At 33.1% G+C, this 8,802-nt stretch overlaps 1 pseudogene; it reads left to right on the forward strand.

Annotated features, from left to right (window-relative positions):
- Window positions 1-1,153: 1,153 nt before the first annotated feature.
- Window positions 1,154-8,602, forward strand: LOC111382769 (annotated as a pseudogene).
- The last annotated feature ends 200 nt before the right edge of the window (window positions 8,603-8,802 follow it).

The raw sequence follows: 8,802 nt of genomic DNA on the forward strand, positions 1-8,802 counted from the left end.
CAAAAAAATGCTCTGATACCATGAACAGATTTTGAAGTCCACAACTGAATTTAGTTCATGGTTGGATTGTATTAAATAGGCAATACAAAATCAATTTACAGTACAATCTTATCAAATTGAGATATACATGAGATAAACAAATATCTATCTAAACAGTTTGAAGTAACAGATCCTCCTACAAAGACGAGGAAGATTGATTTTGCTTAACACCTTTGATGAGAGTTTGTAATGTTTCATTGTGTCTAACCTTTCCATTCAAGCCTCCTGTCTATCCATCCTATCTCTCATATCCACTAACAGTCTCTCAAACGATCACATTACATTGTAAGACATGTTGGTTTGATTACTGTTCCTGCTTAAATTTGATCCTTCAACATCAGACATCTTTAATCTATAATATTTCTTCCTTACCTGTATTTCACCCTGGTGTTGCTATTTATTTATGTATTTGGCTTTTACATTCTATTGATCTCATCACTCAGCATTTTTCCACTCAATGTTTCCAATCAAATGCTTCAAGAACAAATTCGAACTCAATCTCGAATAATTCTTGTAGAATCCAACCCTATGAGAATGAGACTTTGTGAATTGATAGACTCAAGGAATGTGATTGCAAATTTTGAATGGGACTAGACAACCAAATTTGATTAAGCAAGAATTGTAGGATGCTAGCAATCTCCAAAATAATTCAAGCAACAATTTCTTTTTTTTGAAAATTCGGTCCCTCTCTTCTTCTTTTTTTAATTTCATTTTTTACCCCTTTTTTTTACTGCTTTGATAGAAAAATTGACTACGACACCAACAAAATAAAGGAAAGCTGATTTGAATGTTAAATTAGCCAAAAAATAACTTTTGAAAATTTTTTGGTATTTTTACGAATTAAGGACTCGAAAACAATGAAAAACACGAAGAACAGCGAAAAACAAAAACAAAAGGCTCAACAACAAAAACGAAATATATAACATTGAATTTGAAGTTTAAACTTTGATATCAACTAATGTGAACTAGCGTAGCAACGACAACTGCAAAACCCAAGCAATATTGAAACTGAATCTCAAAAACCCCAACAAGCAAGGTTTTGGATTTAACCCACAAAAGATTAACCAAGTAACCAATAATTGAATAAATTATCGACCTCTTGATTACATGATTTATGAATATCACCCGGATTTGTGAATGCCACAAGAAAAGTGATTTCTCGATAAATTCGGATTATTCAATGAAGAACAAGAAAAGTGGAAGCAAACAGCCCCTTGTATAAATTCTCTCAAAAATCAAGTTGATTACAATGAAAAATAAAATATCCTATTTATACTAAACCCTAAAAACATGATAAAACGGAATTAAAGTCCTAAGAATACCAAAATTACCAAAAACAAGAGTTTTAACATAAATAAACTATCTTGTGAAAAAGAAAAAAAATCATGCCGAAAAGACTCTATGCGGTTGCATATTAATAACTGAAAAATGCCCATTTGCTCTCAGATTGAACTCATGCTACCGCATGAGTTTCAAAGCTATGTGGTCGCATAGCTTTATGTTTTGGCTCTACTTCGACTGTTGGCAACAAGTTGATTCCAATTGTTTCAAACTTCAATCCAACGTGAAACTTGCACTTTGGCTTGCATACTTTATCCTTTTGAACTCCACAGTTTGAACAAGTAATTTGCATAGATTTATTAACCCTTCGAGGTCTCGAACATAGCTTTAGGTTCTTTCCCTCAATAATCAAATTCTTGGTAATTCGTTACCTCCTTGGATCACATCAGTAGTGGCCAAAGCAACTTAATGCTCCACTTGAAGTTGTTGATCCCGAGATTGCAGACATTATTGAGATCAAGAAAGCCCGACAATGGAAGGTACTTTCTTTCTATTTCAATTCTCCTAATCACTTTCACGTTCAAAATTCAGGGTTTATGCTCATAATATTTCTTAAGAAAATCATGTTATTAGCATGAGAATTAAACTCCTTGCACAGATGAAATGTATAGAAAGCATTTCAGATGTACAGGTGGCAAACTGCATTGCCTAGTTGAACTATGTTTTTTGTCCATCAGCTAATTAAATTTTGGTAGCTGGCAATCTATAAAAAAATTTGTCAATCATTTCCGTACATGTAGCAGGATTGTTAGTATAATGAGTTCGAAACCAATGTCTTATTTGGGTTATTTAATTTTTGCATCTGTATTTGGGGTCTCGAACTTATTCCATCAGAGAATTTTACTTCTGTCTCTGTGATGCAAGCAGTTGGGTCAATTATGACTAATTAATATAGTGAAGGATAACCTAGTGCTAAATACTATGAGGGGATATGAGTATGCCTTAATTTTCTTATCCCTTTAAAAGTATAATTTCTGTCAATATTGTTAGCATTTATATATGCAATTGACCCATTTTCACCATTTTTTTTAGACTTCTCTTATCATTCTTATTCAGTCAAATGATGCTACCTTAGGAATATTAACATGGCTAGGACTTTATGCCAAAAAGGTGCTTTGGAAGCATTTCGATTGGATCCTGCAAAATGGGAAAGTGATCCTATTTGAGTCATTAATGACCTCATTTCAATAGAAACCTATGATATATTTTCAAATCTGTGAGTAGATATTCTTTAATTCCATAAGAATATGAATAAACTTTGAAAATATTAATGGTGAGCCGGTGACATCCTCTCTGGCTATAAATAACTTAATAAAACAAATTATTTAAGAAATTGTCAAAAAAGTTTCTTAAACTACTTTTATCTTACTAGCAAGAAAAAGGAAGCTTATCGTGCATCCATCGTTTTGGTGCAGTAAATGTACAGCCTCTATCAGGATTTCCGACAAATTTTCATGTTTATACTGCATTACTTTAAATCATATGAGAGAATTATGGCACTCAATCTTCCTCACGGAAGGCATCTTTCCCATGGATATCAAGTATTTTGAGTTTTCATCATCTGCATTTTCTATATAATGCATTCCTTATCCTTTGTGGCTTAAAGTTTACCAAGTTTTCAGCAAATTGAAAAGGAAAATAAGGATTTGTTCGGTAGTGATTATGAGAATTAATTTTTTGATCGTTATAGAGAAAAGTGGGTCCCACATATGAGAGTAGAAGTCAAGAATAACGGCTGACTTAGGAAAGTAACGGTCAAAAAAATGATTATTTTAGGCTAACCAATCATGCACTAAGTTCGTCGGGAGCTTAAGGTTTACTTGTTAAAGATTTAACAATTCTTATACTACATCGTTTTCTTCTAATTATGTTATATTTAGAGTATTCTAATATGTTATCTTCAATGCAAACAGACTGAAACGAAGAAGATATCTACAGTCTCTATATTCTTTGTGACTATGCTATATAGATTGAAGAAGCTACTGGCTACATCGACTATGATCAGGTTACTTTCTACTTCTCCTGTTGATTAATCTTTGTTTAACCTTTGTACATTACGAAAATTCAAATTTCATAGTCTGATGTTCTACAAATTCGTTGTCTCTATGTTTCATCTTTCATATGTAGATGGAGAAGAGTTCCACACTCTTTAGGCTAAAATTAATAGTTGGTGGTGCCAATTCTTATCGTAAGTGTTATGCCCTAGATTCAATCGATTTAGGTTGTAAACACTTTTAATATGTTTAATGCATTTATTTTTGGTAAGATCTATTATTTATTTAAATTAATATTCTGATGAATAATGTTAAATAATAGAGTCCAAACATTCAAGTTTAAGTAATTTGTTATTCACAAGGGGTTGTGATTGTGAGATACAAATTACATATGATTGAATTTTGAATAATCATTGGTCGTAAGTAATAACGAGATACAGATATCGTTATTACAGATAGATCATCACATGTGGCTTTTCTTACTTTTGAAGTAAGTAATTGATCTCACAATTTAAAGTGTGGTGACACTTAAATGAACGCATGGATATTTTGTTATAGAACGAAACATTGGAGACCCGCTAAGAGATTCCACATGAATAACTATCTAAGTGTCAGTGGTTAATTTTTAACGTTCGGTAGTGAAATTTGTCATTTGACTTGAGGCTATCATAGTACCTTGTATGAGGACAATCATGCTTTGACGGTGTTGGATGTTGCTCTGCCAAGAGCCGGTAATACGGCATCGTTCGAGTATATCAAGAATCATATGAATGTTGTGAATGACCAATAGAGGATTGATCACTCTTAGATAGTAAGTTATTGTGATCTGCATTTCGCTCAGTTAAGTCAATAACGAAATCCTTAGCCAAAGTATACTCAAGTCGAAATTTTTTTTCGACTTATACTGATTTAAAAGTGGAATGAAAGATATGATTGATAATCGAGATTGATACACCTCCAGATCTCGTAATTGATCGGATCATAGTCACATGTATTTTCCTGACATATTGCTGATGTCAATCTGGGACGGTGAGTGTGAATTGGTGATAAATTAAAAGGACATTTTAATTTATCAATTTTGATTAAATCAAAATAATATTTCACGTCGTTAAATATCGTGATCGGAAACCGAAGGATCGCACACGAAAGAGAATTGGAAGATTGTAATTCGTCGATTAATTAATTTAATAAGTGTTTGAATAAATAAATTAATTGTGTTGATTATTTATAGGCTCAGATTAATTAATTGGATTAATTAATTCATGGACCAGATTTAATTAAATGACTTAATTAAATATTGGATCTGTCAGACCAAGCCCGTTTGGGCTAATATAAATACGTGACTATGGTTTTCATTTTGTAGAGATTTCTCATAATTCTTGCTAACACAAGAGGAGAAAATTTTGGTGGCTGTAATCTGTTCTCTCTGTGGAATTCATTGGAGGCTAGACAATTGGACAGCTATGAGAGGCAGATCAAGATTGTTGGAACAAAGATTAAGCAAAAGAGTTTGCAGATATAAAAAGGTATAACTTAAATCACAATTCTTATCTAAACACAAAGATGAATACTGGTTGAAATTGAAATTATTTTTATTTTCACTGTGCATGATAAGTAAATTCCCAACACTTATACACATCTCTATGACTATGCACGCATTCGAAAGGTAAACCTTGGCGGTTCATATGATCCACTTTTTATTACATTGTTGAAGAAGATCTTAACTGGGCGATGTATTTGAGGTGTTTATGTATTGACAGGTTTGTGACAAGCAGAAAGCAATTATGTTAGCAGATATGGTGCACATTAGTAGATTAATTGAAGTTGGTGTTATCCCTTCACCATTTGAGTATGCTGATGTTGTTACTACGACAATCCACTACTCACTTTGTGGGCCTCGTGATGCTATGATTTTTTTTTTCTCAAGAAGGGCGCAAAAGAGATCAATAAACAAGGAAAAGAGGTTAGTTTTAAAATAATAGTCCTAGCCTCACCTTTCATCCTCGATAACTCGTTGAATACTAAATTTAAATAAATAAAATTTTTGTCCTGCATCAGCTTAAGCTTTTAGAAGGTGCTAAATATAAATTTGGCGACCACAAATATATGAAAAGTTGCATATATCATGCCCCCATGGCACATCTCCAAGTGATAAAAGAGGAGGGTGGAGAAATCCAGCTTTGCTTGAAGTTGCTGCGTCAAGGGTTCGAATCCTGAAATATGGATTTGGCTCTTGAGTAAGTGCAAGTGTACAAACAGCTTTCCACCCTGTACCCTTGGAGGCATAACTTGCGATTTACCTTCCTTACGATACTCCAAGGAAGGGGTATGGAGGACTTTTAAGGTTAGGGTTTAACCTTTAAAATTGCATATATCAGGGTGAAAAAATGAATTTGGCCTGCATGTGAGGAGGCGTGTCAGAGACTGAATTTGAATAAAATAAAATTATCCAATCTCTAACAACATAAAGCTTTCAGACGAATTGATTAAACATAATCATATCTCTTTGTGCCTTTACTATTTTCAGCTTCCCTCTGGTGATGCTGCTGGCTGAAGTTAATTTCACGTCTAATGGAACATAACATCTTGCTATATTTTGAAGGTGTTGTACGATTATGAAGATAAAATCAATCAAGCTATCTTCCCGGGATTTCAAGGTGGCCCTCACAGTCACACTATTACCGGTTTAGCTGTTGCACTGAAACAGGTTCAAGGCTATAAACTCAATTTTCATTTATGACGAGGAATGCCTAAATTACTGATCACTACCGATCTTTTTTTTTTTTTTTTTTTTTTTTTTTTTTCAATTACACCATCGTAATAAATCCTAAGTTTTTTTAAATTTATTTTTTATCTTGTGATATAGAATGTCTAGACTAATGGTGGAAATTCATATTCTCCTTCTCATTTTAAATGCAGGCCACTGCTCCAGAATACAAAGCTTACCAGTTACCAAGAACAAGTCATGAGTAATTGCTCAAAATTTGCCCAGGTAAGACTTACTGAAAAGTGACTACTTAAACTTTTGACTGAAAGCTCTTATAAATAAACTTCATTAGTATATACTATTTAAGTTATATGATTAATGGAAATCTCGATTTATATGTTTCCATATCCTATGCCAATATCAATCCATTCATACAGACTTTGATCAAGACGGGCTAGAACAAGTTTCAAGTGGAACCTAGAACCACTTAGTTCTAGTCAATTTGAAAAACAAGGTGAAGTAAACATTTTCTTTTTTCAATTTTGCTCAATTCGAACAACTGAACAATTAGTTTGATTTGTCGTTTCTTCAGGGTATTGAAGGTACCAGGGTCGAGAAGGTGTTAGAATTTGTCCATATTGCAGCCAACAAGAACACTGTTCCTGGAGACGTATCTCTAATTGTTCCTGGTGGCATTCGAATGGCTAATGGGCTCGTCCATGTTTCGGGATTTCACTGTAAAACTGGTTTCCTGAACTAAATAGTTTGATGAACTCGTATTTCTCAGTAACCCCGGCTCTTACTCCTAGAGGATTTGTTGAAGAGGATTTTGTTAAAGTTGCCGAGTTTTTTGATGCTGCTGTGAAGTTGGCTCTGAAAACTAAGGCTGAGACTTAAGGTTCTCTAATTGCTTACTTTCACTACCAGATCATAGTCTATGACTGCATGCTATCCATTCCAAATTACTAAGCGCCTGTTTGCCCCCCATTCTATCTCAATTTTTTCTAAAATCTCATTTTGCTACAGTGTAAGCCTGACAATCTTTTGTCAACAGCCGTGGGCCCCGGTTCAGACAAGGAAACTGCATCCTGACAAAGGCTGAGGCCGACATCATGCGGGCTGTATTTTGAAATTTGAATTTTTGGCCTTTCCAATTTTGTCCTTCATCAACAATGTTATTCTTTCCATGTCCCGGCCTGCACTTGGAAATGTATTCTTTCATTGAGGGCAAATTTGTCCTGAAATCTCAACAGCTTCATTTGTCTCTTCAAATTTTGGACAGTCTCTTGTGTGTACCGGGTAGTCTTTGAAGAAGTACAGTAGAAAAATGAGTTTGGACAAAAAAATATTGAATTAGAATGGGGATCAAATAGGCGCTAAATACTCCATAGACTTGTCCAATCTTCCAAATAATAATTATTTTCTTGTATCTATCACATCTAAAAAATTTTTTTTTTTTTTCCACTTCATCATTTCTTTCTAACTTTTCACATCATTGAAGCAGTAAACTCAAATTAACTTAAAAGCAATAAGTTATTGTCATGTTACATCAAAAATTTTATTTTTCCTAGATGACATTGACTTCTCCACCCCGAGCCCCCACCCCGGGCGTTAGTCATGTGTAGTTGTTTTCCGGTTCATATGACTACTGTGGTATTTTCTAAAACCTCAGAACATTAATAATGGAAGTCTCCTGCTTACATATATTTTATCTTTTCCAAATACATGTAAAAGGTACTGTAGGTCGAGATTATGTAGATTTCATGAATGTATCACATTCTTGTTAAATAAATGGAAGTATGAACGAGTTCATCTGAGTTATTATTACCGAACAAGTCTTGATAAGATGTCGAGTAAATTTATATTTTATATCAATTGTATATCTAAAGAAATGATTAATGATTTTAAATTAGCGCCTCTATTTTGAAAATATTATTAGTAATTTAAAAATTACTCTACTATCTAATCAAAGTTAAACTTCAATTTTAATCATACATTTAAATTACTACCCATTATTACCAATATATTTCAAGATTTCTACTACTATTCTTCTTAAAAATTACAAATAATGGAGGCAATATATCTTTGAACTTTTTCATAATCAAAGAAATTTCTTCAAGTATTTCTTCCTGAGGATAACATGATTAAGCCAAAATTTTCAAAATTGTGGGGGCCAAAAGATGACATAATTGTTAATCAATTGGCAACACAGCACTGCCTTATCAATACAGAAACTACAGGTTTCAACTTTTAAGTCCAAACACACACAGTAAATACATTCATAATTATTTGTTAGAAAACAGATTACTTTAAAATTAAAACGATATGAAGTAATAATTATACATGCATAATTCTAATTAATTTAATAAAAATGAAATGGTCTTGACAAGTTGATCAATTATTATGCAGATCTTACACAAGCCAATAGTGAAATTATTGATAATTAAATCAGCAGATGAAAATGATGGAGGGATCACAGCAACATTCATCAATTATCCAACAGCAACACAAAGCTGCAAGACTAACAAAATATAACACAAATCAGAATTAATATATAAGTAATTTTATTTTATTTAAAAAAAAAAGCGGTAATAATTATTCAAACAAAGTCATACTCGGTGTGTGTGAGAGAGAGAGAGAGAGAGAGAGAGAGAGAGAGAGAGAGAGTACCATCCCTCAAGAAAACTAGGTTCTCTCCTGGGGGGAGCAGCATGATACTGT

This window comes from Olea europaea, unplaced genomic scaffold (assembly GCF_002742605.1).
Source record: "Olea europaea var. sylvestris unplaced genomic scaffold, O_europaea_v1 scaffold256, whole genome shotgun sequence".
In the NCBI taxonomy this organism is placed as follows: Eukaryota; Viridiplantae; Streptophyta; class Magnoliopsida; order Lamiales; family Oleaceae; genus Olea; species Olea europaea.